The 25,028-nt window shown below is 38.7% G+C and overlaps 1 pseudogene; it reads left to right on the plus strand.

The window, feature by feature from the left end:
* Window positions 1–746: 746 nt before the first annotated feature.
* Window positions 747–846, plus strand: LOC115031473 (U6 spliceosomal RNA; annotated as a pseudogene).
* The last annotated feature ends 24,182 nt before the right edge of the window (window positions 847–25,028 follow it).

The raw sequence follows: 25,028 nt of genomic DNA on the forward strand, positions 1-25,028 counted from the left end.
TTCTCTATCTTTACCTGACAATCCGCCTCTCCCAGAAATACTTTTTATTCTCCCCCCTCCCTTTTCTTGCTTTTGCTGTATTCCAGGTTTCCATAATTTCTTACCTGGACCCATTTGTGTAGGATTTAATTATCCACCAGGTTACTCCCATCTGTAGAAATTCTCAAAACATAAATCTGATATCATTATTTGGCCAAGACTTCAAAAAATAAGAACTTAAGACTGCCTACTACTTCCAGGGTAACAACTATAAAAGTAACCTCCATACTACCTCTTCACATTCCTCTATGCTCTATAACCTTCATCTCCTGACTTGGCAAATGAAGTTGGCTCTTCTTGCATAATGTGAGAAGTCCTTTTGCAGTTGACCATCTTATATTTTTTCATTCATTCACATTTTTCTTTTCTTGCTTGCATAACAAATTCCATATCTATCTCAAGGTATAAACTTCTTCATGAAAATAAGATGCTACGTAGAGATTTCCTTTCTGTATATGTTTTAAGTATATAAAAGATAAAATAACTATTTTGTACTGAAACAAATACATCACTTTAGTGAGAAATAAGTTTGTCATCTTCATTTTCTCTAAAAACCACTCCATGACACATAGGTATATACAGCTAATCTTTCCTTGAACATATTACATGCAAAGTACGTGATCACATTACCAAATATGTCATTCATATATTGAATACTTATAACTACAAAGCATACATTTTAGCCATGAATTGAAACTGTTTTGTGTTTGCTTTGGTAGCATATATACTAAAATTGGAACAACACAGAGAAGATTAGCATGGTGCTTGAGTAAGGATGATATACAAATTCATGAATTCCATATTTCTCCTTTGAATTGTTAAAAAAATACAAATGATGGCAAAAAGAAAATTGTGTCTTCAGAAACTGTTCATAATTCTATTTCTCCCATTTGCAGGTGTGCAAAAATTATCTAATGGATATTTCTCTTGACATAATCAATAGTGTCTATCAAGTGACCTTTTGGAGATATATATCGTTCACATACAGATGCTGATTATTTGCTGTTGGACTATCTTTTGACTGTTTAATACCTCCCCAGTGAAGAATGTGGTGATGTAGCAGGATTCAAGACAAGACTGGCTTGCTTAAGAGTGTCTACACAGCTAGTCAACACTTCTACCCTTGTGGTATCAAAGAGAGTTGTGATCATTTCACTGGTGTTATTTTCTACCTTTTGGAAGGCAACATCTATTCTCTGCTGAGATATTTTGTCCCCATTATCATGTATCCCATGGACATATTTCCAGGAGACCACAGACCATCATGACAGAGAAAGCATGCCATTGGGAGCAGAGGTTAGCTATTCCTGTTGCATTGGCAGTCAAAGAGCAGAGAACTCTACCATGTATGTTAGCATATGTCAATTATTTAGTAATATACAACTGTAGTTACAATTATCATGAAGTAAATCTAAGTGATCCCTCTCATGTAAGATGAATTTGTGACTTGCTTTGTATAGAAAGGTACAGGAGAATTGAGTTCTAAGATGGCATATCATTTTATGAAGAAAGAAAGAGAAATGAAGCCATTTATAGGTGATTTTAATAAAGTCACAAATATTCAGGAATGAATATATGTAAAAAAGAGAACAATGATTTCTTAGAAAAGACACAAAATGTACTAATCATAAATAAAATCATAAAATGTGTCTGCATAGCCACTCTCCCCCTAGTAACTTGACACCTAAAATTAGTGACCACATCACATATTAGTTAAAGAACAGTAACTTTTCAAAATATTTATTTACCCGTGAATTTAAAACGTTGTCTAAATGATACATCAAAGGGTAAATGTTCACATTGCTAAAGTATATTATAAAGTGAACAAAAAGAATAGCCACAGAGAGGCAAGGCTATCAAGAAAAAAAAAAATCACATGTAACTAACAAAGACTGGTGGTCAAAAATTTTAAAAGTTCTTTAAAATGCAGAAAGTAGTAGGAAAAAGACAGATTTAGAAAAGGAAAAACTCACAGAAAGAGTTGAGAGTCAAGTGACCAGTAGATGCCTTAACACATTCTTAATCTCGTTAATTAGATAGAGATTGAAGCCTCAATAAAATACTGTAACACATCCAGTTACCTTCAAAAATCAGAAGGCAGACAAATCCATCTTGGTTGCCTGGAATCAGAGTTCAAATTATCTACTGATAGGTCACTTTGGGGCCTGGGTTAAGATGGAAGATATTCCTTCCTTCTGACCCAGCAGGTCCTTTCTTTGTTATCTCTCCTGGATCATATTGCAGCCTGGCCTATCAGCATCCATGACAATTGTGACCTCACTGACCTAAAGAGTAACTACAGGGCAAGGAGCAGGAATTTCTGTTGACATAAGTTTTCCATGCAGTTCTTATGGAACTGTTAAAAAACTGTTTTAGGTAAGACCCACTATTCAAAAGAGCACAGACTGTAAATAATATGCATTTCAACCAAAGGCATGTGGATAATAAATCAGGGCATCCTCACTTAATGGAGTTTTTTCTTATAATGAAAATGAACCTTAGCTCTATGCACTAATGTGCATAACTATCCAGAAGATAATTCTGAGAAAAAAAAAACATTTTCAAAAGAAAATGCACCATATGATTCTACCATGAAAAAGAGAAAGATATCTGGGAAAGTGAATGCAAAATTGATATCTATAAAAACAAAGAAATTATCATTGCAAAATCCTAGGTGTCTGGTGTTATCAAAAACCAGAGGCAACAGTTCTCTTTATTTAATGGCAAGGTTCTACTTCTACTCTTAGAAAGGCACTGGAAAGTTTTTTGCCAAATACTAAGTACATTTTTAAACATTCTTATAGACTGACACATATACACAATAAAAATAAAACTTGAAAAAATGTATACATTCCCAAGATCTGTTCATTAACAGGAGTCTAGGGTACTACAATTTTCATTCCAGAGATAACACAGAAAAATCTCAATAATATGCTTAGCTCACAAATATGAGGTCTCCTTCAAATGATAACCATCATTAATATTATTACACTCCAGATATTGATTTAAAATAAGTTTTATTGGATAGACTGTAGAGTCTAATGTATTTTTTTCTACTGAATACATTTTAAGTGCATATATATATATATATATATATATATATATAAAACATAAAATTAAATTCTCATACTGAAAGTTCAGTGAAGGTATCAATGTTTAACAAGTAGTATTTTGTCAAACAAAAATTTAGCTGTCCTACATTTTTTCGTTCATTAAAGATGAGAGTAATAAACAATATCTACAACACACTCTGTTGTTTTACTGCAGTAGTGGGGTGGATTTTTCAGCTTAGCTCTGCTACACATATGTCAGTTACAATTAATTGATAACATATGTTCCATTGGACTAGTGAGATAAGAGGGTAAAGGAGAATAGCATATTAACACTGAATTAGAAACTGCCAAATAAAGCCTGATAGTAAAAAGAAATGACAGACCTGAAAATCTAGCTTAAACTTCAAGAACCCACATAAATGTGACTTCACACAAGTATCCTCTGATCTCTAGATAAACCATGGCATGTATGCATATATGTGCACATGTCAACACACATAATAATGATGATGATGAATACTTTAAAATGTGTCTATTATGTCATGGAGTTAATACTGAACATTGAAACAAAATATAGACCAATGGTACTACCATTTATTTTATCATAATGCTAAGAAATCTTGCTCTTTATAATAAATACTACACGCATTTATATGCTTTTGTGATGTATTAGTGGTATTGGTATCAAGTTAGTGTTCATGTCTGGATATAAACAAGTTTTGTAAAGCTTTTTGGTGATGTTTGGAAATGGCCTGTGGTATTCAAAAGAAAAGACCATGAAAGGCAAGCCTTGAGTTTCCCCTTGCAAAGATCAAAAGGAACTATGGAGGGAAATATCTCCTTTCAAGCTCTAATATTTATGAGAAACAAATTTTAGTGTGTGTATATCAGAAACAAATATAAATGCTAAAATTTCTGGCCTAATTCACTCTTAATTTCTTAAAAATGTCGATAGTGGTATAAAATGCAACTTCTTATTCAATTTTGGAGAAAATGTGACTCAGTGTTATAAAACATGATAAATAGAAAAAAGTAAGTTGTATGTTACAGTATTCTTGGACTGACTGCTATAATTTATTTTTGTATATGAATAGTGGTCATAAAATATTAACTTCAATGCATATATTACACCCTGAATTCTATAGCTTTCAATATTAAGCACAACATTTTAAAATGACAGCATTCAATAACAAACTGAATGAAGTATTGTTTTTATAACAAAGAAATAATACATTTGCCAGTGATTTTCTTAATTATTCTCACATGCATGAGAAAAATCTACTGAGAAAAGTTTCTTTTATACTCTTGACTTTTGGGGTTGACTTTCTATGAGTAACAACTATTCCTTGTACAAAATTACCTCCAAATTTAGTGTAATAAGATGGCTGTTTTGTAAGGCACTTGGATTCTGTGGACAGCAGTTTATACAGGACCAAGGAGGGCTGGCTAGCTTCTGACCCACAAACTCTCAGGCCCCATTGGGAAGATGTAAAGGCTGGGAGGGGGAAACTTAGAATCATGTGGAAGAGTCTTCATTCCCAAATTGAGTGATTAGTGCTGACTGTCTACTGAAATTACAGCTGAGATGTCAGCTAAAACATTTACTCATGACTTCCTGCTGTGATCTCTTCATGCAAGCTAGTATGGGCTTCTTGGAAGCATAGCAGTAAGATCAAGAGTCCAAAGAGAATCAGGTGAATCTGTGTTTCTTTTGTACAGTAATGTGAAAAGTTGCGCTGGGTTCAAAGCATATTACTTACTATTTTAACCCTTTTGACAGCTTGCAGGGGCAGTCAGAGATGGACTGAGGGAGATGGAAGATGCTAGGATGGACATCTAAAATGGCTTCCTCACACACGTAATTGGTCCTGACAGTCAACTCACAGCTCAGGTGAGCTGCTGTCTGTAACACACTTCAGTGGCTTTTTAAGCTCAATAGCCATCCTTCCGTGAGAAAATCAAGCAGAGCGTGCAAATGTGTATAACCTTTTCCAACTCAGCTAGGCTGGCTACCAGACCCCTTCAAGCCAGAAGATCTGTGATGAATATATTGCTTTAATATTGCAAGGCCAAATCTACCGATATGATTAAAGAAGGCCCTTGGCATGGGGAGATTGCTTTGAGTTAATTATAGGAGTGCTGATATGATCACAAAGGTTCTAACAAGAAAAAGGCAAGAGGCCAGAGACAGCAGAGGAAAGTGAAATGGAAGCAGAGATCAGAGGGGCAAACCGAACAAAGTAGGAAGAACGACATAACAAGGAAGAAAGACCCCTAGAAGCAACAAACCATGGTCGCTGCTTCACCTTCCATCTTCCAGGAGGAATACTGAGGTTAGCCCAGGAAAAGTAATTTGAACTCTGAAAGGCTGAACTTTAAGCTAATGAATTCATGTTATTTTAAACCACCGAAGTTCTGGAAGTTTGTTCCAGACACAGTGTGAAAATAATATATTAATCTAGCTGCAGTAGACTTGTTATTAACAAGTTAAGATTCAAGGAGAATAATGCAGGCCCTACCCATTGAAGTGAGGAAGGCCCAGGAATTTGCAACTATAGTTTACAATTGTTATGTTAAAATAATATTGACCATATATAATATAAACAAACTGTCAATATCATTATCATCAAATTTTGTTATTAAGGAACTATTAAAAATAAAATAATTAGCAATGCAATGAACAGCCTGAACCCTTGTACAGCAATGTGATTTTCCTGAAATTACGTCAAGGTACCACTTTTCTTAGAGCAGTCACACTATCTGGAGTGATGTGTCTCAAGTGCTTTTTGAAAATAGCATGTCTGAGAAAGAAAACTTCACCATGGACCAGCTAGCTTGATGGCCTTCAGCAGCAAACAAGAAACCGTCCCAAGTTAGGAGGTGAGGACCAGTGCCTGAAGATGTCCTCTCAGTCCACAACATGTACAGGTGCCCATACACACACACATCAGCACTCGCACAAAGATGCTCTGGAAGCTATAGTAGTGTATCTTGGTCATTGCAAACCATCGGAGGCAAACCCTGAGGTATTCCCTTTTCCTGTTTCCTGCTTGCAGTGTCTACATTTCTCTCCCATTCTAGATGAAGGAATGATTCTTTTATAACATGAGTGATTTTATGCTGTTTATAAAAGTAAATGTTGACATAAGTATTAGAATTAAAATGACTTAGAGAAATATCTAGAAAGAAAGAAAGAAAGAAAGAAAGAGAGAGAGAAAGAAAGAAAGAAAGAAAGAAAAAAGAAAGAAAGAAAGAAAGAAAGAAAGAAAGAAAGAAAGAAAGAAAGAAAGAAAGAAAGAAAGAAAGAAAGAAAGAAAGACAGAAAGACAGAAAGAAAGTAGTAAGTCTGGAAATCTGGATATCTCCAGAAAAGAAAAACCTTAAGTTTCTCTAAACCTTAGTTTTTTTTAACAGTACATAGTTATAATAATTAGTAACTCAAAGTAATCTTGTTCCTGTTAAGAAAATGATGCAAAGTGGAACACCTGTATAAGGCAGCTTCCTCAGCGGGACTGCTGCCAGTTAACTGGTCAACCAGGCCGGCATTTCCTCAAAATAAGTGCCACTTCCCAGGTCTATTGAAGAGAGAGCGCTATAATGTTTCTTTTTTTTCTTTCAAAACATAAATACAACCATAAGTCTAATTTTTACTGGTAATGTAGAAGATAATGTGGGCCACTGGATTCAGTTATGGGATTCATATATAGAGTTGGCTGGACCTGGAAATGACTCTGGAGTAAGGCTGCTTGCTGTGAAAGCTAAATGACATGCATTCAATCTGCAGGACCCATGTAAAAACTGCATGTGGTAGCACACATCTGTAATCCCAGCATTCATGCGTCAGGTGACATTTTTACCTGCATCTGTGAAAGCCTGCCTATCAGGAAGAGTCAAGGTAGGTCCAGGTCTGCTGGCAAATTTCCTGGCCTGCTGACACATGGAACAATAAGAGGGGATGCACTCAAAGTTCAAGGCAAAGGACTGAATGTTCTATTAATCATGGGGAATGGAACAAGGAGGTTTCCAGATGGAAACATATAGCCTATGTCCATCAGCCATTGTCTTTACTATCTTGAAATGTTGTTTCCCACGATACTGAAAAGAATATAAAGGCTATGAGAATACATTCAGGGTTGACATGGTATAGACATGTAGCCCTCCGGATTTCTAATTTTTGACTCTAAGTCTTTCTGTTTTACCTATAATCACCCTCACTCCCCCTTCAGAGGACTGTTAGACTTCATACCAGCAGGACCAGTACACTCAAGGCAAGATGTAGGAAGATGTGGGAGAATCACCTGCCATCTTGCCCATCAGCTGAAAGTTATCTTCTGACTTTCTCATTTGTGATTTGTGCTGGCCTGCCTCTCTCTCTCTCTCTCTCTCTCTCTCTCTCTCTCTCTCTCTCTCTCTCTCTCTAAATAAGTAAATACTGTCACAGCAGTGAATTCTGGGAAGCATCATAGAAAGGAGCTGTCTGTGTCTCTTTCAGAGGAGAACTAGCACCAACCAGGATGCATAATAGTGAATTTGAAAGCTTCAGCAACTCTACCTTTGGAAGAACAAGGACCCACACTCGATCCCCAGAGGGCTTCAGATCAATTACACTTCCTCAAGGAGAAAAGAAAGCAAGAGCTTAAAGCTCAGCTGTCCATCATTTACTTTTTATTGCTGTGATAAACAATAATATACAATCAGGCATGGTGGTGAATACCTTTAATTACAGCATGCAGGATGCAGAGACAAGAGAAATCAATCAAAGCAAATCCAAATTCCAACAAGTAAATAACTTGGTATCTGATGTCTGGGATTCACTCCCAGTCTTCTGCTCTCCCAAGAGTTGGGGTACTCTCATATCTGGCTCTGCCAAAGCAGCAGATGTCCTACAGTTCTGGAATCTCCAGTAGCCTGTAGTCTCTACTGCACCTGAGGCTGCACCCTCAACAATGGCCTACTATGGCTATCCTTCAAGGTCTCCACCTATGTCACAGGGTACCATGCTGCTGCTTCTTTCAATGACTCCCTTCAAGACTACAACTTCTATTCTCCCAAAACCAGTAGCACCTCCAAGATTCTTACATATTACCAAGATTAGGTGCTGGCATGAGATACAGCCTTGGCTTCCTCAGCTTCTGGGTGCTGACCAACAGAAAATATTACTGGAAGATTTTATGGTGTTTTTTAAAACACAGCTAATGCTTAGCCCCAGCTAGCCAGAAACCATAAATTCTAAATCTAAAATACCATATAAACATCCCCATGGAGTCCTTGCTTCCCTCTGAAACTTTACAAGCTAGGCTCCCATCATCTGCTTTTCTCTGAGCATTCTTCTCTTTTAGGTTCCCACAGAATAGTCAATCAGGCTTAAGTATGCAATGCCTTTTCCAGCCCAGAGTTTCAAAGTCCTTCTGTAATGCCTCTTCAAGATAACAATGTCGGCTTTATGTACCCCATTCCTGGTACAGTTTATGGCCTTGAGCTACATATATCTCCCACCTTGTGAAGGCATTTTCTTAGTTGAGGGTCCCTTTTCCAGACAACCCTATCTTTTGTCAATTTGACAAAAATTATTCAGCATACCAGCATATTTTTTTTTGCCATGTACCATATATTAGCTGGTTTCTACTACTCTGAAAGAGTTCAAAACAGACAATGCGGAGTTCTGACTTCACTATTTTGAGAATAGTCAGAAATGCAGAGAAGGCTCTGATCAATATTGTTTACAGAATAGCAGATGATAGATTTATCCATGAATGTTTGCCAGTGGGCTAACATAGATTTCAAAAAGATCCATATAGACTTCAACTGTACCAGGAAGAGATACTAATGAATTCACCATACATATTCAGGAAATAGCCAATGCACACACAATGCTGTGCAAATCTAATAAATAAACTTCACTTCAGGAACACCTATCACAACCCAGGACTAGGTGAACCAGCTAATTTGGTGGGAATAACATTATGCAATCGATGGCTTCACCATGACCCCAAATGAGGAACTAGATTTGATTAAAATTGATCAGGATCTGAAGTGTTAAATTTTAGGATCTTTGAACTATATGTAGCATATACATATGCTTGCTTCCAGCAAGCAAGTTGTGGATCTTCTGAGCAACAAGAGGCAATTTATTCTATTGTGGATGGTATAGTAATCACTTTGCACCATAGGTACAGAGGAATCAGATCTCACTGGGTACCCGAGGTATTTCCATCTAGACCTACTTTCATAACTTGTTGTATCCAGCTGTGTTTGTTTGGCTGGTGGTTTATAATAAGTAGGGTATACAGACAGTTCCAACTGATGTTCTGCTGAAAGTTACTGCTCTTCTTTCATAGTTCGCTGTTTGTAAGTTTGAAAGCATATAGACAGTTGGTAAAAAGGTAATCCAGGGTGGGATTTCCTAGCATAAAGAAGCCAAAATGGAATTTCTTAACAGAAGTTTCAAATAAGCTATTTCAAATAAGGAAGGATGGTTTGGAAAGAGGACCACTACCAGGCTAGAGCAGAGATGCTTCGTGCTTGGGAGCTGACATCTCTAAGAGGCTTCCTCATGAGATGATGAACAAAACTAGGACCTGTGGGCAGAGACAGTCAAGGACTCCACAATATTCTACTGACTTTTTGTTTTCCATTTTGAATCTGTAGCTTCAGTTTTAAAGTTACACTTACTTTCTGAGGCTGAATTGGTGACTTTTAAAGTTACACTTTATTTCTCAGGCTGAAGTGGCTTTGTGTGAACATAAGGTTTGGGAGTGATACCCTCCAGGGAAGAGAAGAAGAGATGATATTGTATTTTTGTGAAATGAATTCGTCTATATGCTTAATCAACCCTTTCTGTTACAATAGTAAACAGTGTTTTATTTAATTAGAGTTGGCTGTATCAAAGCTTTCAGAGGTCTCTGCATCCCTTTACCATGAAGAAAGATGAACATGTCAATGACATGCACAATTTCCTTGTGTCCTATGAATCATTAACTCTGTCCTTTCAGCACTTGGTTACTCTGAGACCCTTTTAATTTCTCTTCATTTTAGCCCAGATTTATCTATAGTGATCATAGTCTAGGTCATAACTATAAACTGCTTCAATTAAAAATCTTTCAATTTCCCATTAAGAGATCACAGCATATTCCATGGTTTCTTGTTTAGACCCCTGTCTCATAATCATATATTCCATCATGTTCTCACTGTGCATTGGCTGCCCTGTTGTCACTGATGATGTCATTCATGTTATTGGTCAGAACAGTAGATGGGCATCTGCTTCAAGCAATCTGTCCATTATAAGGATCCACAACACTTTTGACACCATCTTTCCCTTCACTGTGCCAACTGCCTTGGCAATTCCTTGGCTCTGGAAAAACCCAACCTGCCTCCTCCCTGTCAACACTTAAATATGTAGCTTAAGAGAGATCAGAGGGAATCAGATGATTTTATTCCAAATCCATAGTCACAGACTTCAAGTTCATTCTTACCACCATTGGCAAGCCTGCTCTGTCTGCTCTTTGGAGATGAATTTTATCAAGAATATAACATTTTTTTCCTTTGCTCGATTACACAAAACTGCATTTTCACCTGTTACTTACATCCAATTCCAGAATTACCTGAGAAAATAAAACTAACCAGACTTTCATTTATGTGTCATACAAACTAGAACTTGCTTGCACAAATACCCTGTCTTTTCCTTTCTTCTTGTGTAATACTTTCTATAAGATACACTCTAGGGCTCAATTTATAAATACATAAATAGGCTGGTAGTAGATCATCGTATATCTACTATCTTTCCCTTTCCGTCTTTCAGGGATAGTCCTTTACTCACAGTATACAAATGGAATAGATCATGGTTTGAAGATTGGGCTCAGGATTCATGCTAGCTTCAGATCCTGTATTCACTGTTTGATATTTGCTTATTGTCTGATCTTATTTATTTATTTATTTATTTACTCACTTGCTTGCTTACTTACTTATACAAGGGAATAGGATAATGTGTCTCATAGTGCTGTTATAAGGATGTATTATACTTGAACATACTTATATATAGTTGTGCCCAACTACTCTTGTCATGACAATATGTCTGTCACTCGTGCTCTCACATAGCTTGTTACATTTAAGCATCTTTAATTGCACTACTCCATCAACTTGCTTCATCCAACCTATCATTGTCAGCTGGAGTTGTATGCCTAAAAGTTTACATCTGTTTTTAAACTGTCATACTACGTACACCCCAGAACAAAGTACATTGAGAATAAACAGCATATTCTTAATTTTTATAGTTAAATAAAAGCTGTAAAATGGCTATAATGTTAAATTATCACCTTTTGCTATGAGTCATATTAGCCATTTTTATGTGCAGCTTCCCTGATAATAACACTAATATATTATTAGTTTTCTATTGGTGAAGCAGTGGCATGCTCTTCAGTAAGTCATGAACTTCAGCTTTTCTGAAGTTCATGAACCTGGATGACAAACCCGAATTAACTTACAAGACTAACTTACCATATAGGCTAAACTGCGAAGTTCTAATCTGTCCTTGCTGTTGTCTCTGCCTTTAAGTGTTAAAATGTGTAATTGTTCTTGATTATGAAATGGGAATGTGGGTAAAAACAATAATACTTATGTCTTAGTTACTCATTGTAGTTTGAAGTCCTTAAGGCAAATGCTATAACTGAACAATTTTCAAGCAATTCCCAGCTCATGTTTTTTTTTTCTACTTGGCCCAGGCAGTGCTCAAAAGTCTGGAAGATGGAGAATGTATATATGTATGTGATGTATGTGAACCTGTATATGAAACCTGCAAAGATTGAGGCACAGCCTCAGAACACGTGACTTACAGCAGATACTGACTTTGTATAATTCTGTCCATGAAAGAGATGAGAAAACATGCCTCTAAAATGATTTAGATTTTTGGAATTACAGACTGCCCATGATTCAACCAGGTCTCCCTCTCTCTCTCTCCCTCCCTAGTTGTACAAATCTAATACACATTGATCAAAAAATGAAATATGTTATAAAATTTAAACATACCCCTATGAGCTAGGATAGTTATATTCCAATAACAAGTAACATTTGCTTTGAATTAACAATACTTCGTTCATTTAATAGTTGGACCATTCAAAGGTAATTCTGTCAAATAAAGTACTTTGGATTCATTTTATATAAATAAAAACAGTTCTATCATATGGCCATCTATTACATCAGAAATCAGTACATTCTCCTTAATTTGTGTCTGTTCTTTCCAGAGTCAGTCTTTTTCACTTCCAATTACCTAGTCTAAGTGTGACATTTAACAGGGTAAAGTGTTGTAGCCATTGCTGACAAAATCGGCTTCTTCTTTGTACTATTTGGTGCATAATGTAACTTTATCCAACTAAATTGAGTTATTTAAAATTCTGAGTTAAGACTCAGAATTCTGGATTAAAATTTCATTCCAAATAATGTACTAAAATAAATGTGCAGAAGGAAATTTTTGTAGCAAGAAATGAAGTTTTGCAAACTTAGTAGAACATGAAATATAATAATAAATGTGAATATTTTGACAGATTAAAAATTACCCTTCCCAGCAACTCATCATTATAAACCTAGATACATAGAGACACTCAGTATATTATATATGCATATGAAATGCATGTATATAATGCATATCCATATACCTGTTGGTAATTAAAAGTCCAGGACTAAGAGGCTCATAAAAGTAACAAGAGAATCAACTTCACATTATATCCACTTAGGAAAATAAATAATAGTATGATCTCCCTTAAGACCTAGAGTCTATTTAGTTATAAGATTTTGACCCAACAATAGAGTAGTAAAGTATGAGTGTCATCTTGTGAAGTGTGACTAAAGTTCATGTAAAGCATAAAGTAGTTGGTTACACCCTTGGTGTTGATGCCACTATTGCAACCACAGTCATATCTTACCAGGCCAATCTTTCCTGTAGCTCTATGGTACAACTCGATAAAATTGGTGATTACCTTTTCTCCCAGAAGCATGCATAGCACCTTCCAGCACTTTGAAAACTTTTCAACTTGTACCTAGAGAATCCTTGTACCTACAAGGATTCTAGGTTATTGTCAACTTGCTATCTCCATGTTCTATGGCCCAAGTTGAGTATTATATGCTAGCCAATATTATTGTCAATAGTCTGTAGTGTTTGCGGGGGTCCTATGGTTCTCACTAGATAAGAGCTATAAAAGATCCCAAGGGTAGGTGGTGCTGGGTTGTATATGAAAACAAAGTGAGCAAAGCCATAGAAAGAAATCCAGTAAAAAGATTTCCTCCATGATCTCTGACTTAGTTCCTGCTGCTAGGTTCCTGTTCTGAATTCCTACCCTGTTTTTCTGGAGAATGGACTGCAATATCAACCAAATACATCCTTTCCTCCCCAGGTTCCTCTTGGACAGGGTTTTATCACAGCTACCAAAGGGCAAACTAGAACAAGGTGTTTCAATTTTTAATTATATTACTTCTTCTTTCCACAAAGTAAAGAGTAAATTAGGAACAGTATTTCCAATTAAGAATTGTGTTGACGACAAGCCTCTTCCGGTCAGAAAAGCACCAGGGTAGCTAGGGCGCAGGGTCGGCTGACACTCGCCAGCTACCCACAACACACGCCACAGGATCTTAAGACTTCTGGTGAGTGGAACACAGCTTCTGCTCCAATCCAATTGAGCGCGGGACCTGAGACTGCATTAGTTAGGGAAGCAGAAACCGGCCTGAGTAGGGCCACAGGCCTCATCCGGCCAGATCAGCACCGGGGTAGCTAGAGCCCAGGGTCTGCTGACAACTGCCAGCTACCCACGACCCCTGCCACAGGATTTTGAGACTGCTGGTGAGTGGAACACAGCTTCTGCTCCAGTCCAATCACACGGGACCTGAAACTGCTTTGGTTGGGGAGGGAGAAATCCGGCCTACATAGGGCCACAAGCCTCTTCCGGTCAGAAAAGCACCAGGGTAGCTAGGGTGCAGGGTCAGCTGACACTCGCCAGCTACCCACAACACCCGCCACAGGATCTTAAGACTTCTGGAGAGTGGAACACAGCTTCTGCTCCAATCTAATTGCACGCTGGACCTGAGACTGCATTAGTTAGGGAAGCAGAAAACCAGCCTGAGTAGGACCACAGGCCTCTTCCGGCTGCACCAGCACCAGGGTACGGCCAGCTACCCACGACCCCCGCCACAGGATTTTGAGACTGCTGGTGAGTGGAACACAGCTTCTGCTCCAATCTTTAAACAGTGACAACGACAACAACTAACCCCAGAGATTACCAGATGGCGAAAGGTAAACGTAATAATCTTACTAACAGAAACCAAGACCACTCACCATCATCAGAACCCAGCACTCCCACTTTGCCCAGTCCAGGGCACCCCAACACACCGGAAAAGCTAGACACGGATCTAAAAGCATATCTCATGATGATGGTAGAGGACTTCAAGAAGGACTTAAATAACACACTTAAAGAAATACAAAGGAACACTGGTAAACAGGTAGAAGACAGTAAAGAGGAAGCACAAAAATCCCTTAAAGAATTGCAGGAGAACGCTGCTAAAGAGTTACAAATCCTTAAAGAAAAACAGGATAACATAATCAAACAGGTAGAAGTCCTTAATGAAAAACAGGAAAACACATCCAAACAGATGATGGAAATGAACAAAACCATACTAGACCTAAAAAGGGAAGTAGACACAATAAAGAAAACCCAAAATGAGGCAACACTGGAGATAGAAACCCTAGGAAAGAAATCTGGAACCATAGATACCAGCATCAGCAACAGAATACAAGAGATGGAAGAGAGAATCTCAGGTGCAGAAGATTCCATAGAGAATATCGGCACAACAATCAAGGAAAATGTAAAATGCAAAAAGATCCTAACTCAAAACATCCAAGAAATACAGGACACAATGAGAAGACCAAACCTACGGATAATAGGAGTGGATGAGAATGAAGATTTTCAACTCAAAGGACCAGCAAACATCTTCAACAAAATTATAGAAGAAAACTTCCCAAATCTAAAGAAAGAGATGCCCATGAACATACAAGAAGCCTACAGAACTCCAAATAGACTGGACCAGAAAAGAAATACCTCCCCACACATAATAATCAGAACAACAAATGCTCTAAATAAAGATAGAATACTAAAAGCAGTAAGAGAAAAAGGCCAAGTAACATATAAAGGCAAGCCTATCAGAATTACACCAGATTTTTCACCAGAGACTATGAAAGCCAGAAGATCCTGGACGGATGATATACAGACACTAAAAGAACACAAATTCCAGCCCAGGCTACTATACCCAGCCAAACTCTCAATTAACATAGATGGAGAAACCAAAGTATTCCACGACAAAATCAAATTCACACATTATCTCTCCACAAATCCAGCCCTTCAAAGGATAATAACAGGAAAAAACCAATACAAGGACAGGAACCACGCCCTAGAAACAACAAGAAGGTAATCCCTCAACAAACCTAAAAGAAGACTGCCACAAGAACAGAATGCCAACTTTAACAACAAAAATAACAGGAAACAACAGTTACTTTTCCTTAATATCTCTTAATATCAATGGACTCAACTCCCGAAAAAAAGACATAGACTAACAAACTGGCTACACAAACAAGACCCAACATTTTGCTGCTTACAGGAAACTCTTCTCAGAGAAAAAGATAGACACTACCTCAGAATGAAAGGCTGGAAAACAATTTTCCAAGCAAATGGTATGAAGAAACAAGCTGGAGTAGCCATTCTAATATCTGATAAGATTGACTTCCAACCCAAACTCATTAAAAAAGACAGGGAGGGACACTTCATACTCATCAAAGGTAAAATCCTCCAAGAGGAACTATCAATCCTGAATATCTATGCTCCAAATACAAAGGCAGCCACATTCATTAAGGAAACTTTAGTAAATCTCAAAGCACACATTGCACCTCATACAATAATAGTGGGAGACTTCAACACACCACTTTCACCAATGGACAGATCATGGAAACAGAAACTAAACAGGGACACAGAGAAACTAAGAGAAATTATGAATCAAATGGATCTGGCAGATATCTACAGAACATTCTATCCTAAAACAAAAGGATATACCTTCTTCTCAGCACCTCATGGTACCTTCTCCAAAATTGACCACATAATTGGTCACAAAACAGGCCTCAACAGATACAAAAATATTGAAATTGTCCCATGTATCCTATCAGATCACCATGGAATAAGGCTGATCTTCAATAACAAAATAAATGATAGAAAGCCAACCTTCACGTGGAAACTGAACAACACTCTTCTCAATGATACCTTGGTCAAGGAAGGAATAAAGAAAGAAATTAAGGACTTTTTAGAGTTCAATGAAAATGAAGCCACAATATACCCAAACTTATGGGACGAAATGAAAGCATTTCTAAGAGGAAAACTCATAGCTCTGAGTGCCTCCAAAAGGAAACTAGAGAGAGCACACATTAGCAGCTTGACAACATACCTAAAAGCACTAGAACAAAAGGAAGCAAATTCACCCAAGAGGAGTAGACGGCAGGAAATAATCAAACTTAGGGGCGAAATCAACCAAGTGGAAACAAGAAAAACTATTCAAAGAATCAACCAATCAAGGAGCTGGTTCTTTGAGAAAATCAACAAGATAGATAAACCCTTAGCCAGACTCACTAGAGGGCACAGGGAAAGCATCCTAATTAACAAAATCAGAAATGAAAAAGGAGACATAACAACAGATCCTGAAGACATCCAAAACACCATCAGATCCTTCTACCAAAGGCTATACTCAACAAAACTGGAGAACCTGGATGAAATGGAGAAGTTCCTAGACAGATACCAGGTACCAAAGTTGAATCAAGATCAGGTTAATGATCTAAACAGCCCTATATCCCCCAAAGAAATAGAAGCAGTCATTAATAGTCTCCCAACTAAAAAAAGCCCAGGACCAGATGGGTTTAGTGCAGAGTTCTATCAGACCTTCAAAGAAGATCTAATCCCAGTTCTTCACAAACTATTCCACAAAATAGAAACAGAAGGTACTCTACCCAACTCATTCTATGAAGCCACAATTACTCTGATACCTAAACCACAAAAAGACCCAACAAAGATAGAAAACTTCAGACCAATATCCCTTATGAATATTGATGCAAAAATCCTCAATAAAGTTCTTGCTAACCGAATCCAAGAACATATCAAAACAACCATCCATCCTGACCAAGTAGGTTTCATCCCAGGGATGCAGGGATGGTTCAATATACGGAAATCCATCAACGTAATCCAGTATATAAACAAACTCAAAGACAAAAACCACATGGTCATCTTGTTAGATGAGGAAAAAGCATTTGACAAGATCCAACACCCATTCATGATAAAAGTCTTGGAAAGATCAGGAATTCAAGGCCCATACCTATCCATGATAAAAGCAATCTACAGCAAACCAGTAGCCAACATCAAAGTAAATGGTGAGAAGCTTGAAGCAATCCCTCTAAAATCAGGGACTATACAAGGCTGTCCACTTTCTCCATACCTATTCAACATTGTACTTGAAGTCCTAGCCAGAGCAATTCGACAACAAAAGGAGATCAAAGGGATACAAATTGGAAAAGATGAAGTCAAAATATCACTCTTTGCAGATGATATGATAGTATATATAAGTGACCCTAAAAATTCCACCAGAGAACTCCTAAACCTGATAAACAGCTTCGGTGAAGTAGCTGGATATAAAATTAACTCAAACAAATCAATGGCCTTTCTCTACACAAAGAATAAACAGGCTGAGAAAGAAATTAGGGAAACAACACCCTTCTCAATAGTCACAAATAATATTAAATATCTTGGTGTGACTCTAACTAAGGAAGTGAAAGATCTGTATAATGAAAACTTCAAGTCTCTGAAGAAAGAAATTATAGAAGATCTCAAAAGATGGAAAGATCTCCCATGCTCATGGATTGGCAGGATCAACATTGTAAAAATGGCTATCTTGCCAAAAGCAATCTACAGATTCAATGCAATCCCCATCAAAATTCCAAATCAATTCTTCAACGAATTAGAAAGTGCAATCTGCAAATTCATCTGGAATAACAAAAAACCTAGGATAGCAAAAACTCTTCTCAAGGATAAAAGAACCTCTGGTGGAATCACCATGCAGGACCTAAAGCTCTACTACAGAGCAATTGTGATAAAAACTGCATGGTACTGGTATAGTGACAGACAAATAGACCAATGGAATAGAATTGAAGACCCAGAAATGAACCCACACACCTACGGTCACTTGATCTTCGACAAGGGAGCTAAAACCATCCAGTGGAAGAAAGACAGCATTTTCAACAAATGGTGCTGGCACAACTGGTTGTTAACATGTAGAAGAATGCGAATCGATCCATTCCTATCTCCTTGTACTAAGGTCAAGTCTAAGTGGATCAAGGAACTTCACATAAAACCAGAGACACTGAAACTTATAGAGGAGAAAGTGGGGAAAAGCCTTGAAGATATGGGCTAGGGGAAAAATTCCTGAATAGAACAGTAATGGCTTGTGCTGTAAGATCGAGAATTGACAAGTGGGACCTCATGAAACTACAAAGCTTCTGCAAGGCTAAAGACACCATCAATAAGACAAAAAAAACACCAACAGATTGGGAAAGGATCTTCACCTATCCTAAATCAGATAAGGGACTAATATCCAATATATATAAAGAACTCAAGAAGGTGGACTCCAGAAAGTCAAATAACCCCATTAAAAAATGGGGCTCAGAACTGAACAAAGAATTCTCACCTGAGGAATACCGAATGGCAGAGAAGCACCTGAAAAAATGTTCAACATCCTTAATCATCAGGGAAATGCAAATCAAAACAACCCTGAGATTCCACCTCACACCAGTCAGAATGGCTAAGATCAAAAATTCAGGTGACAGCAGATGCTGGCGAGGATGTGGAGAAAGAGGAACACTCCTCCATTGTTGGTGGGATTGCAAGCTTGTACAACCACTCTGGAAATCAGTCTGGCGGTTCCTCAGAAAATTGGACATAGTACTACCGGAGGATCCAGCAATACCTCTCCTGGGCATATATCCAGAAGATGTCCCAACCGATAAAAAGGACACATGCTCCACTATGTTCATAGCAGCCCTATTTATAATAGCCAGAAGCTGGAAAGAACCCAGATGTCCCTCAACAGAGGAATGGATACAGAAATTATGGTACATTTATACAATGGAGTACTACTCAGCTATTAAAAAGAATGAATTTATGAAATTCCTAGCCAAATGGATGGACCTGGAGGGCATCATCTTGAGTGAAGTAACACAATCACAAAAGAACTCACACAATATGTATTCACTGATAAGTGGATATTAGCCCAAAACTTAGGATACCCAAGATATAAGATACAATTTGCTAAACGCATGAAACTCAAGAAGAATGAAGACCAAAGTGTGGACACTGTGCACCTTCTTAGAATTGGAAACAAAACACCCAGGGAAGGAGTTACAGAGACAAAGTTCGTAGCTGTGATGAAAGGATGGACCATTTAGAGACTGCCGTATCCAGGGATCCATCCCATAAGCAGCTTCTAAACGCTGACACCATTGCATACACTAGCAAGATTTTGCTGAAAGGACCCAAATATAGCTGTCTCTTGTGAGACGATGCCGGGGCCTAGCAAACACAGGAGTGGATGTTTACAGTCAGCTATTGGATGTATCACAGTGCTTCCAATGGAGAAGCTAGAGAAAGTACCCAAGGAGCTAAAGGGATCTGCAACCCTATTGTTGGAACAACATGATGTACTAACCAGAACCCCGGAGCTCTTGTCTCTAGCTGCATATGTATCGAAAGATGACCTAGTCGCCCATCAATGGAAAGAGAGGCCCATTGGACTTGCAAACTTTATATGCCCCAATATAGGGGAATGCCAGGGCCAAAAGAATGGGAATGGGTGGGTAGGGAAGTGGGGGGGCGCTATGGGGGACTTTTGGGATAGCATTGGAAATGTAATTGAGGAAAATATGTAATAAAAATATTAAAAAAAAGAATTGTGTTGACAAATATTATTGTCATTCAGTAAAGCAATCAATTAGTGGCTGAATATGGTTTCTTAAACAATAGTCCTTTAGATGTCTTCTATGTAGGTTTGGAGAACATTCTTCAGGAAGATGATAATGATGATGGCATCTGTGATTTCTAGTGATGATTAAAGTCACCATCATAAAAAAAAATCTGATGAATAGAAAAAAGGAGAAAGAGCATTCTAATATCTTCAAATTATAAGTAGAAGTCTATTTATTGTGTTCTTCCCTGAAGTCCATCAAGACACGCTTTTTGTTTTTAATAAGTGCTGACAGAGCTTGGGCTGTTTCAGAGCCCTCTGTACACAAGTTCCACCAGGAAAGAGCTGATCTCTCAGGAGTGCTGACACAGACCCACAGGAGAGACAAACTCCAGCCAGAGACAGCAAGACCATCTAACACCAGAGATAACCAGATGGTGAAAGGCAAATACAGGAATTTTACCAACCGAAACCAAGGCTACTTGGCATCGTCAGAACCTAGTTCTCCTATCATAGCAAGTCCTGGATACCCCAACACACTGGAAAAGCAAGATTTGGATTTAAAATAACATCTCCTGATGCTGATAAAGGATTTTAAGAAGGACATAAATAACTCCCTTAAAGAAATACAGGAGAACACAGGTAAACAGGTGCCGGCTCCTTGCCAGCAGGTCCAGGTGAGAGGAGAGAGATCCTGATCTCACCAGGGTCTCTCCAGGGCTAATCAGGATGGCAAGTGTTAATGGCCCAAAAGAAACACACCCATGCTGGGAGTCTGTCAAAGAAGAAACTCAACTTTGTGACAACAGTCTCTCACTTATATACATTCAGAAAATAGGGAGGGGAAGTTTTGGTGGGATAAGATGATGTAAGAGGCAGAGAAGGGTGATGGAGAGTATGTAGTGACTGTCAGGGCCAATGGCAAAGCTCTACATCAGCAACGGTGGGGCAGAGGCAGGGCCAAACAGGTCTTGCTGAGTCACTCCGATAGGGAAGTGACTGAGGCAGGTCTTAAAACTCAAGCCAAACTCTAGTTTGTCCTCAACGCCCAAACCAGGGCCAAAATTGGACCCAGTATTTTCCTCTTTTGTTTTTGTAATGAACAGGTTTTGTAGCTCCTGTCTTAGGTTGTCCTCCTCATGGGGATCTTACCCATCTCTGGATACCATGTGTCACTCTGGCTCAAAAACTGGGGTGCTCCACAACCTGTTTTAGGTTGTCTCAGCACATCTGAGATCTTACTCATCATTGTTCTGGTGGGGAGCTGAGGAGGGGTGCTCAAAAGCAGAGGGATATGTAGAGACTGGGTCGAAAGAGACAAGTCTTTGGTAATGGCACTCAACTTGGCGAAACCAGACTGCCTCTAGCCTCTGATGAATAGATTGATTGAGTTTATTGAGCACACATGGCCCAACAGTAAAGAGAAGGAGAAGGAGAAGGAGAAGGAGAAGGAGAAGGAGAAGGAGAAGGAGAAGGAGAAGGAGAAGGAGAAGGAGAAGGAGAAGAAGGAGAAGGAGAAGGAGAAGGAGAAGGAGAAGGAGAAGGAGAAGGAGAAGGAGAAGGAGAAGGAGAAGGAGAAGGAGAAGGAGAAGGAGAAGGAGAAGGAGAAGGAGAAGGAGAAGGAGAAGGAGAAGGAGAAGGAGAAGGAGAAGGAGAAGGAGAAGGAGAAGGAGAAGGAAGGGGCCAAGGAGGGGGAGAAAATAGGGTAATAGGCCATGAAATCAGTCCACAATGAGCTGTCTTAGAACTCTTTTCACCTCCTTTCTAGGTCTTCCTGAAGCTTCTTTATCTTGTTTTGGATGATCCCAGATCAATTAGAATAGAAGCAGCATTATTACCACTTTTGAATGGGGACACTATTTGGGTCAGCAACCAGATGTGCAACCTTGGCAGCACAGTCAATAATCTGTAAAGTGATGCCTTCAGGCAATAAGCATTTCCTTTATAGTCTCAGGGATTACCCAACTGTCTTTTGACGATCTCTTGGGCTCCTTGGGGGTCACTGAATCCTCCTCCCGCAGTCAAGATGGGGAGCATCATCCATGTCAGTATCAGGGTCATTTTATTGATCATTCTGACCTCCTGAGGGAGAAGCATAATGCGGTTTCTCAGGGTAGGTGGGCTTCCTGGAAATGTCATTGTCAGCCTCCCCTTGGTGAGGCGTATATTTTATATCTCTGGCTAGAATCCAGATTGATCTTTTTTCAATTTGAGGAAATATGCAGCCAAATCCCCTCCTGGCTATCAGGAGCGGGTCTGGTCCTCTCCAGGTTCCCATCAGTGGGTCTCTCCATCTAACTCATATCGACCTATAGGAGATAGAGAGGTCCAATGTCTTTGAAATGGGGACAACTGAGTATTTTCTTTGAAAAAATTTAAAATATTTAAAGTGAATAATGCCTTCTTTAGCTGATCATGTGGAGGTAAAGACTCCCCTTTTGGTTTGGAACTGAGATTTTAAAGCTTGATTTCGTCCTTGGACAATTGCCTGTCCTCTCGAGTTGTAAGAGATGCCCATAGTGTGGGAGATCTCCATGTCTGGAGAAACTCTGAAAAAGGTTTGCTTGTAAAACACAGGCCATTATCTGTTTTAGTTTGATCTGAAAGTCTAAGAATGGCAAAACATTTAAGCATATGGCTAATAACATGTTTAAATTTTTCTCCAGCTTGTACCAACGCCCAACATGCATGGGAGAAGGTATCAACAGTCACAAATATATATTTTAGCTTCTCAAATGGGGAATAGTGAGTAACATCGAGTTGCCAAAGATTATTAGGGATGAGCCCCCCCGGTTACTATCCATGGACTGGAGGGGAGGTACCTGTAAGAATAGCTGATAAGACCATGTATGGATGATCTTTTTAAGGTCTTTTATTGGGACCTGGGGGTATTTATGTCTTACTCCCCCCCCCCAGTTGACATGAGTTAATTAGTGAAACTGAGACCCTTGGCAACAGTATGGCATTGTAAGCCCCAGGTAAGTTGATCTGCCAGATGGTTTCTGGTGGATAGGAACCCTGGGAGGTCTTGATAACCTCAAAGATGTTGGAGAAAAATCTGATGTTGTCTTTGTTTTAGGAGGGTACATACCTAAATCATCAGAGTGGTGATGGAGTTAGAATCAAGCCTAATATGAGCCTCTACCAAGTTAAGCAGTAAGTTTACTACATAGAGGCTGTCAGAAAACAAATTAAAGGATTCAGAAATCATATGTAAGGCCATAACCACTACAAACAATTCTTTAAATTGGGCAGAGCCCTGAATTTCTTGGCAATGGACCTTTGTCTGATGAGAAAGGAGAGAAAACAACAATGGAGGACCCCAGAGCCCACCATCAGTAAAGTCAGTGAAATAATTTGCATTGGGACTAGAAAGAAAGAGTCTTGGGGGCTTCCATTCAAGTCTGGAAAAGGAACTCATCCACTTATATGATCCAAAGTGGCAATCAATTTTGCCTGGAAAGCCCTCTAGGGATAGTGTAACCTGGCTATTGTTTCTCTGTAACCAAAGGAAATCTGTATTTTTAAATGGGGTAATGAGGGCATAAGGCTCTGTTCCAAAGAGCCTAATGAAAAGATTTCTCCCCTTAACAATGCAATCGGCCAGCTGGTTGTCCATAGAATAAACTCGACAGGTCCTTCCCACTGAAAGGTGGATCCTCTTGACCAAGTAGCACTGTGCACAACATTTGTCCAGGGAAAATATATAAAATAAGGGGTAGGTTGGGATCATATCATTTAAGGGTAGCCAAATCAATGGCCTGTTGAATCTTATTAAACAGCTAGATATGGTCAAATTTCAGCTCTATAGGGGAGGAGTGGTGATTTCCCTTAAGGAGGTCAAATAATGGTGTTAGATCTCCTGTGGCAATGGAGATACAAGACTTCATCCAATTAATTTCTCCCAAAAGCCTTTGTAACTGTGGGAGGGTATAGGAATCTTAAATTTGAAGTTGAGGCTGAACAGGGGATACAGCATCCAAAGAAAACATGGAACCCAGGATCTTAAATGGTGGCACCTTTTGAACCTTTTCAGGAGCAATCCAAAAATTATTATATTTAAGGATGGATAGAAACTTATCAGTAAGCTCCAGGAGGCCTGATAATCTAGGGGCACCCCAAATAATATCATCTATATTAGTTTAAAATAAAGTATTGGAATCATCTAAAAAGGATGAAAAATTATTAAGCATATAATATGACATATGGGGGAGGGCACTAATGGCCATGCCTTGGGATAGAACCATCCACTCGAATCTAGAATCAGGCCAGCCAAAGTTAACAGAAGGAATAGAAAGGGCAAACTTCTCACTATCTTCAGGGTGTAGGGGAATGGAGAAGAAATAAACTTTAATGTCAATGATGGTCAAATGATAGGTGTTAGGGATTGCCTACATCTATGGGCATCCCTTCTGTGGGGCGGGGGGAGGTCCCAAAAGGAATCATTCTCTCATTAATTTCTCTCAAGTCATGTAACAACCTCTAGGACTCCTTGGCTTTCTTAATCACGAAAATTTGAGAATTCCAAGGGCTTGTAGAGGCCCTCAAATGTCCCAAAATTTAATTGCTGTTGTACTAAAAGGTGTAATTGTTGTAACTTGGGGGCAGGAATAGGCCACTGCTCAACCCATATGGGGTCTCCCAGTTTCCAGTGGCTCTTAGGTACTGGAGGCTGAACAGTGGTCTTTAGAATTAAGGGTGAGATGAAGGGCATTGTCGGCCTGTCTTCTCAAAATGAGGATCATCTCTATCATTTGGAAACAGTATCTTTCCCTGTTCAAAAGACTGCTCATACTCTTCTGTATCCAAAAGGTCATAAAAAAACCATTTTATGATCAGTGGTAATAAAGGCCTCAGCCTTTCCAAGTATATCTTTGTGTTAGTACATTTATTATCATTCATGGTTCCTGTAGC

The sequence above is a fragment of the Mus caroli genome, unplaced genomic scaffold (assembly GCF_978045245.1).
Source record: "Mus caroli unplaced genomic scaffold, Mus_caroli_1 scaffold_7, whole genome shotgun sequence".
NCBI lineage: Eukaryota > Metazoa > Chordata > Mammalia > Rodentia > Muridae > Mus > Mus caroli.